This window comes from Primulina huaijiensis, unplaced genomic scaffold (genome assembly GCF_012295235.1).
Source record: "Primulina huaijiensis isolate GDHJ02 unplaced genomic scaffold, ASM1229523v2 scaffold43351, whole genome shotgun sequence".
Lineage (NCBI taxonomy): Eukaryota > Viridiplantae > Streptophyta > Magnoliopsida > Lamiales > Gesneriaceae > Primulina > Primulina huaijiensis.
This window is the reverse complement of record NW_027360489.1, coordinates 1-9,226: the sequence shown is the minus strand read 5'-3', so window position 1 is coordinate 9,226 and position 9,226 is coordinate 1. Positions and strand designations below refer to the sequence as shown.

The window sequence follows — 9,226 nt, the reverse complement described above, 5'->3', positions numbered from 1 at the left end:
ATTAGAATAGCTTAGCCACCGGATTTGAAACTAAAGTTGTCCGTGCCATCAGTTTTGGCAAATAGGGTTGGTCCACACATTTTGTGAGACCACAAGCATAGAATTTCCCATCATTCTTTATAGCTCGGATCTAATGATAATGTCGGAAATTTATTGAAAAGTCTTGTTAAATATTAACTTTTTTAAAATATAAAGAAGGATACCGAAGTTGATTGAAAAAATGATTTTTTTAATAAAGAGAGTTGCTTTATCGATACTAATTCAAAAAATTAATAAGAGTAGATCTATTGTGAGACGATCTCGCGAATCTTTATCTGTGAAACAGGTCAACTCTACCGATATTCACAATAAAAAATGATACTCTTAGAATAAAAAGTAATATTTTTTCATGGATGACCAAAATAAGAGACTCGTCTCACAAAATACGACCTATGAGACATTCTCACACAAATTTTTGCAAACTTATAATTATATTTTTTTCTAAAGGTTACATACACTCGTTCCTAAGTACTCACCCGAATGAGTCGGATCAAGAATCTAATAGAGGTGATGGAATGAATTTGGAATTCTAATATGTTTTCATTGTTTATATGATGATTTAAACAAAAAAAATTCCAACTTTTTTTATACTATAATTATATTATAAGTTTATTAATTAATTATATATATGTACTCGTCCCCAGCACGACACTAACAAGTATAATCATCAATCTCGTCATCCACTCAGACACAGTGCACTAAATCAAATAATTTATGTGAAGCAAACTCGGAAAATGGTCGACTGTTCTGTGAATTTAGTGAACATCAATTAAGACAAACAAAATTATATCAAAGGTTGCCTTTGATCGAATAATTCCGGTGGATTCGATTTCAATTTCATATCTTAAATTCTTTGTATCAGATTGACTCATAAAATCTCTTTTGTTGTTTAATATAATTTTTTACTTCAATTTTCAATCCAGTGTTCAACCTATGATTCAAAATCTCCGTATTTCAAATCTTTTTATTTTAATCCATTAGTACAATTTAATAATTTTAAGATTACACAAGTTCTGGTAATTAAACATTGCTATGAGGGCTCACATCATTACTTAGCGGCATTTTAAAGGGTAAATATTATTTATTTATTTAAAAAAATTGAAAAGTTGAGCAAAAATATTTATTTACATGAAAAATTAAGTGGACGATATATTTTATTATATTATTAAGAATTTCTATGGCATCACCCAGTACTCTTTCATGTGCAGAGTTCGGTCTAATTAAAGAAGAAATCCAAGACAAATTGATTGGACAAATTGAATTTGATTAGGTGACGTATCCTTCGAGAATTTAGAAATTTTGGAAAGTGAGAAATGACGAGTTTTTCTTTTTTTTCTTTTTTTTTTTTTTTTTTTTTTTTTATTTTTTTATTATTTTTCAAACATAATATTTTGTCTCTTGTGAACCCCATATAAAATCATATTTTTTTTGGAATCCAATGGCAACTCCTTGTTTTCTTTTTGCTTGTTCGTCCTATTTGTTAGACCGTGTCAACCAAGTTAACAACATAAGCCGCCGTAATTGAAAATAAAATTGTGCAATAATGCTTCAAAACAAGAACTATGAATTTGAATAACTAGAAGCAAGAACGTAAACATAGTTGTAAAAAAATGATGCTTGTTCAAAAAATAAAAAAATAATAATAATAATAAAATGATGAAGATGATAATAATATGTGAGAAAAATTGTGTATCATAAGTACATATTTTGGGTTTTAATTATATATATTGTCAATGTTTGATTTTCATCATATAACGTCTTAAAAAACTAAATCCACAAAATATTGATTATTTGGTATCGATATTCAGATGACGAGAATAAAATCAATATTATACACATTAGAATTTATATTAGAAAAGTAAAGAGAAACAAATTTTTTCTCCGATTTTGAAAATATTAAGTTTTTTGACTTTTTTTTGTTTTTATTTAGACTTATTTTAATGTGTATATTCTAGGTTTATTTTAGTTACATATCGGAGGAGTTCAGTATCAAATAAAAAATAATCGATAATTTATTGGCTTACTATGGAAAAAATAACATAACAAAAAAATCCAAATCGTGGAATGAAAGTTGAAAACCAAACATTATCAAATAATTATACGAATAAAACTCAAAATAAGTTAAGTTAACCTCGATCAATTTTCCTAATATATAATAATAATCAATCATCGATTGTACATTTTATTTATGATAAATAGATGAATGAACGAATCGATTGTTCAATCTCTGCGGAAAATGGCGGATACAAGCAGCTGCAAGCTCCACGCCATAATTTTCCCACTTCCATATCAAGGCCATATCAACCCCTTCGTCAATTTAGCCATTAAACTTGCTTCGAAGGGCCTCGCCATCACATTCGTGCATGCCGAACACATCCACCATACTCTAACGAAATCCAACACGGATAAAGAAACCGACTTATTTTCCGCAGTTCGTAAATCAGGCCTCGATATCCGTTACTCTACTATTACCGACGGGTTTCCTGTGGAATTCGATCGTCTTCTTCACTTGGATGAGTATTGGAGATCCCTGCTGAATGATTTTCCTGCTCGGGTCGATGAATTTATAGGGAACATGATTGGGTCTGCTGATTCTCCTCCGGTGTCTGTCTTGATTGCTGACAGTTTCTTTGCGTGGTCTCCCGGGATTGCGAGGAAGTATGATCTGGTGAATGTTTCGTTTTTCACACAGCCAGCTTTGGTTTTTACCGTTGGCTGTCACTGGGATCTCGTAACTCAGAATGGCCATTTTCCAGTTAAAGGTTTATTTGTATTACTTAATTCTTCGTTTCTGATAAGTTTATAAACTTATGGTGATCTCATTTTGATTATATGAGAAACTGATTAATTTTTTTCTTGATGATCAGGAGACAATGAAGAAGAAATAAAATACGTTCCTGGAGTTGATTCGATATCCACGAAGGACTTGATGTCATACTTCAAAGAGGAGGAAATAGAAACTGTGGTACACAAAGCTGTATTTGCAGCATTTCATGAAATGAACAAAGCAGATTTCGTTTTGCATTACACAGTACAAGAACTCGAGTCCAAAACCTTAGATACTTTAAGCAAGAATCAACCAACATATGCAATCGGCCCTGTTTACTCTTTCACCAATCGTCCAGAAACCACGAGGGTTGCCAAAAGTTTACGGTCCGAATCAGACTGCACAAAATGGCTCGACTCGAAACCTCCAGGCTCGGTTCTATACGTCTCGTTTGGCAGCGTGGTTCAGACGAGTAAACAGGTGATTCAAGAAATTGCCTACGGGCTCCTGCTAAGTGAAGTTAACTTTCTTTGGGTTGCACGAGAAGATATTCTGAAATCCGGGGATTCGGACATTTTCCTGGATGGGTTCCAGGACGAAATCAAGGGTAAAGGGTTGATTGAAATAGAGAAAACGAAAAAGAAATCTAAGAGATGAATTTCATTGCTTGATTGATTCTCAGTTTCACGTATACATTTATCCTAGATCCAACAAATAAAAGATTGACACCTAACCCCTGTTTGTTACAACTAATCAAACAATATTCTGTTACATTGAGTGATGGGCTTCTTCATGGGCTTTTAGCACTTTGGGCTTTCTCTTTCATTGATTTGGGTCATACACTTTGTTGGCTTGTTCTGGTAGATGGGCTGTTGTTCTTCTCCTTTAACTTTCCCCCGCAAGCTCAGCAGGGGATGATCTTCCACTCTGAGCTTGATTCTAAGATTATTGAACGTGAGAGCAGACAATGGCTTAGTAAACACATCAGCAATCTGAGCAGAGGATGGAACATACTGAACAGAGAGATCTTTGAGCAACACCTTTTCTCGGACAAAGTGAATATCTAGCTCCAGATGTTTAGTTCGAGCATGTAGTACCGGATTGGAACTCAGCGCAATTGTGCTGATGTTGTCACACCACACGACTGGTGTGCGCTTTAAAGGTATATGTAGTTCAGATAAGAGAGATTTAATCCAAAGTAACTCGGCTGTTGCATTAGCAAGACTACGATATTCAGCTTCTGTGCTGGAACGGGAAACAACGGATTGCTTTTTAGAACTCCATGAGATCGGGGCTTTGCCAAGGAACCAACAAAATCCAGACATGGAACGGCGATCATCAGGATCACTGCCCCAATCAGCATCACAATAGCCTTGCAGAGAAAGATCAGAGGAGGCTGTGAGAGAAATGCCAAACTGAAGTGTGCCATTCAAATATCGAAGAATGCGTTTTACGGCCTTCCAATGAGAAATAGATGGAGATTGCATGAACTGACAAACTTTGTTGACACTGTAGGCTATGTCAGGACGAGTAATCGTCAAATATTGAAGCGCCCCAACCGTACTCCGGTAAAGAGTAGCATCAGAGAAATGCTCATCATCAGCTGAAGATAATTTAACACCAGTAGCCATTGGGGTAGGAAAAGGCTTTGCATCATTCATCTTTGTACGAAGTAGCAAGTCTCGGGTATATTTAGATTGTGTTAGAAAAAGCGAACCGGAGGAGGACTTGACCACTTCAATTCCCAAAAAATAAGATAATTCACCAAGATCTTTGAGAGAAAATTGACCGTTCAATTGTTGGATGATGGCATCAAGTTGAGTCTTGTTATTACCCGTGATTAAGATATCATCGACATAGACAAGAACATAGAGAACTGAATTAGCAGTGAGTTTAATGAACAAGGATGCATCAGCTTTGGACTCAACAAATCCCATGGATAGAAGAGAGTGACGAAGCCTATCAAACCAAGCTCGCGGAGCTTGTTTGAGACCATAAAGAGCCCTGTGCAGTTTACACACTAGATGCTTGTTTGGATGAACGATCTCGAACCCTGGAGGTTGTGTCATGAACACTGTTTCAGATAACGTACCATTTAGAAATGCGTTATTGACATCAACTTGCTTCACATTCCATCCTTGGGAGATGGCAATAGTTAACACAATTCTGATGGTGGTCGGCTTAACCACTGGACTAAATGTTTCAAAAAAGTCTAGCCCCGGAGTTTGAGAGTAACCCTTAGCAACTAGTCGAGCCTTATGCCGTGCAACTGAGCCATCGGGATTGGTTTTAGTCTTGAACACCCATTTACAGCCGATGAGAGGTGTACTCAAGGGAACCTCGACTAAAGACCATGTATGGTTTTGCATCAAGGCAGCATATTCAGATTGCATAGCAGCGCACCATTCAGGACGTGATTGAGCATCTTTGAAGTTTAAGGGTTCAGAATCTGCTGAGGTGGTAGTTACCAGGACCTTGGGTTTGTAGATACCATCTTTAGCACGAGTGATCATGGGATGGTGATTCACATGGGAAGGAGAAGCAGTTGCCACTGGAGAAGGGGGAGCAAAGGAAGTATCAGGGGGCAGTGTATGTGTTTGAGAGTTTGTGGTAGAAGGTGATGAGACAGTAGGCTCAGGAGAGATGGGAAGAGATGGGGGTGATTGAATATGCGGTAGGTATAAACAAGAAGAATCTGAAGTGATGTTAGTAGAGATGGAGCTGTTAGAGTTTGAAGAAGCAAAGGGAAATGTGAGTTCATCAAACTTTACATGTCTTGAAATATAAACTCTTCCTGAGCTGTTAATGCATTTATAGCCTTTATGAAGATCACTATACCCAAGGAAAGTGCATGGAGATGATCTAAACTCAAGTTTGTGAGCATTATATGGACGAAGGCAGGGAAAACAAAGGCAACCAAAAGTACGAAGAAGAGAATAATTCGGAGCTTTGTTGTAAAGTTTCTGGAGTGGAATTACTCCATGGAGGCCTGAAGTGGGAAGCCTGTTGATAAGGTAAACAGCAGTGGAGAATGCATCTTCCCAGTAAGAAAGCGGTATTGATGCATGAGCAAGAAGTGAAAGTCCAGTTTCGACAATATGGCGATGTTTGCGTTCAACAAGCCCGTTTTGTTTAGATGTGTAAGGGCAAGAAAATCGGTGAATGATACCACAATTTTGAAGAAAAGGGGTCAAACATTTAAACTCCCCACCTGAGTCAGATTGAATGCACTTGATTTTCTTATCAAACTGAAGTTCAACATGTTTCTTGAAACGCATGAATATTTGTGCAACTTCAGATTTAAGTTTAAGAAAGTATATCCAAGTGTAACGGCTATGAGCATCAACAAAACTTAGGTAATACCGAGAACCATTTCTGGAAGTGGTATGAGCAGGTCCCCATACGTCACAACAGATTAATTCAAGGGGCATAGAGACAGTAGTGTTTGAAGAGGAAAAGGGTAATTGATGACTTTTTCCAAGTTCACAAGCATTGCAAAAATCAACAATCTCATTTCTGGAAAAAGGAACATTACAAGTACGTAAAATTTTCTTGACTACAGCGAAAGTGGGATGTCCTAGCCTAAGATGCCATTGTGCTAATACTGAAGAGGGACGACGATCAGTGAGTAACTCTTGATCTGAACTATTGGCTGGAGGAAGGGCAGAGTTGAAACAGAGTGCTTGTGAGGAAGAATTTGAGACTGGCTTCCCAAGGTCAAACTTATAGAGACCTTCATGCAAAGTTCCATGGAGGATGATTGCTTGTGTCGCTAGATCCTTCACAAGACAGAAATGAGGATGAAACTCAAAGAAAACATGATTATCTTGAGCAAATTTGCTCACACTAATAAGATTTTTTGTTATCATAGGAACTCTAAGAAGATTAGTTAAAATGAAATCTCGAGAGGAAGAAGGGGAGGATAATTTAGACTTGCCAATGTGAGAGATGAACAAACCTGCACCATTTCCCATGTGTATCTTACCATCTCCAGTGTACTCGCTCTTAGTGGAAAGATTGGAAAGATCATGAGTAACATGATGGGATGCTCCAGAGTCTGGGAACCACCATTCTTCAGGTGAGGATTCAGATTTAGTGGTGGTAAAGGCAGCTGAATAAGCTTGAGAAGTGCGAGGAGGTCCGGAAAAACGCTGAGTTGGGACAAACTCTTTGTCAAACCTGTGGTAACAAATTTCAGCAACATGACCCTGAATCCCACAAATTTGACAGGTTGGTTTGCCATTGTTAGTGAACCATGGTTTTCGACCTCCTCCTCTACCATATCTTCCTCTTCCTCGGCTTCTTTGTGATGAAGGAAAGGACTGTCGTGTAGGGGTTTGATTGTCTATTTTCCGTTGCTGGGGAAATATAGCAGTGTTTGCTGTTGGTGGAGATGTAACATTGAGGTTGTGAGAATCGAGTCTCCCTTCATGAGACATGAGAAGTGCACTAGCTTCAGAAAAATTGATAGAATCAGTTTGGGAGGTAATATGCACTACAACCGAATCATACTCAATTCCCACACCACCAAGAATATGTAAAATTTGATCCTCATCAGAAATGGGATGACCACAAGCAGCAAGTAAGTCCATGAAACCTTTCATCTTACTAATATAATCCTTCATTCTCAAATCCCCTTTTTTGAACGTTTGCAGTTGCAGCTTGTAATGCATCACCCGAGCCTTTGAGCGTGTAGCAAAAAGAGTGGACACCCGAGACCATAGCTGAACAGAAGTATCACAGCCAATCATTTGGGCTTGAACACTTTCACTCATGGATGCCAACAGGAAAGAAAACAGGAGTTGATCCTGACGGCACCAAGCAATGAATGCTGGATTAACAATTTCCGAAGCTCCATCACTGAAGATAACACGAGAAGGAACAGGGGGATGAGTTGAAATGAAACTTTCAAGACCAAGTCCTCTTAGTCCAGCTAAAACTTGTAGATTCCATAAGAGATAATTTTCATCTGTTAGTTTAACAGAGTTGATCTGATTTACTGGATTTACGAGTATAAGATTTGGATTGGGAGAAGCAATATTCGGTGACGATATGGAGCCAGGATCAAGAGAGGCGTCAGCCATTTCTTGAAGGCTCTGATACCAAAATAGAGAAAACGAAAAAGAAATCTAAGAGATGAATTTCATTGCTTGATTGATTCTCAGTTTCACGTATACATTTATCCTAGATCCAACAAATAAAAGATTGACATCTAACCCCTGTTTGTTACAACTAATCAAACAATATTCTGTTACATTGAGTGATGGGCTTCTTCATGGGCTTTTAGCACTTTGGGCTTTCTCTTTCATTGATTTGGGTCATACACTTTGTTGGCTTGTTCTGGTAGATGGGCTGTTGTTCTTCTCCTTTAACTGATTGTTCCCTGGTGTGATCAAATTATGGTCCTTTCGAATCGAGGGGTTGGAGGGTTCGTCACGCATTGCGGATGGAATTCAACACTCGAGAGCATGTGGTGTGGGGTTCCAATGATCTGCAATCCGGTGGACTATGATCAACCTACCAATAGGAAATTGGTGACAGAGGATTTGAAGATCGGAATTAATCTTTCTGATGGAGGATCCATTCACAGGGAAGAAGTTGCAGAAAAAATAAGAGGTTTCATGAGTGGATCAGCTTCACAGGGATTAAGGGACCAAGCGGAGAAGGTGAAGAAAATCTTGCATGATGCTTTGGATAATGGTGGATCTTCGGAGAGGAATCTTGATAAATTTATCGAGGATTTAAGAGCTAAAATTATTAATCTTTAATGTATTTTGAAATCCAACAATTATCTATGTTCCATTGTAACTCGTAAGTATGACAAATCCTCGTTTTCTTTTTGGTTGTCCAGAACTATTGTTAGCACGTTTCAACCAAGTTAACAGCTTAGCCGCCGCATCTGAAACTAAAATTGTGCAATGAATTGGTCTGAAGCAAGAATGTAAACATAGTTGTTAAAAAATGTCGTTGGACCGACTGGGCTGAGCACTTGTCGTTTTGTCAAAAGTTATAACTGATGGTATGGGAGTTAAAAAATAATGGCACGGAGCTTGCAGCAGCTTGTATCCGCCATTTTCAGCAGAGTAGGGATCTTGGGATGATTTCTTCTTTTATTCCGAGATAATTATATAATGATACTTGAGTCGTAAAATAATTGAATTTTAAATCAATTATTTATTATTTACGGGTGGTTTTGTTGTCGTTATTGTTTTAATATAATTCAGTCGGCTAAAGATAAAATAGTATATGAGAATTTGTTTTTGTCGATAGTAAATAAAATAAAATAATATTCAAAAAGTTGAATTACCCTTGTGGGATGAGAATAAATTAATGAACAATTTATAAAAATGTCTAAATAAATTAATCCGAAAGTTTTATCTGTTGAAAAATTATTTAAAAATGTGTTAAATATTTGTGTTG

General features: G+C 37.2%; 1 pseudogene; it reads left to right on the top strand.

Moving 5' to 3' along the window:
* Window positions 1-2,253: 2,253 nt before the first annotated feature.
* On the top strand, window positions 2,254-8,748 carry LOC140970120 (UDP-glycosyltransferase 86A1-like; annotated as a pseudogene).
* Window positions 8,749-9,226: the final 478 nt, after the last annotated feature.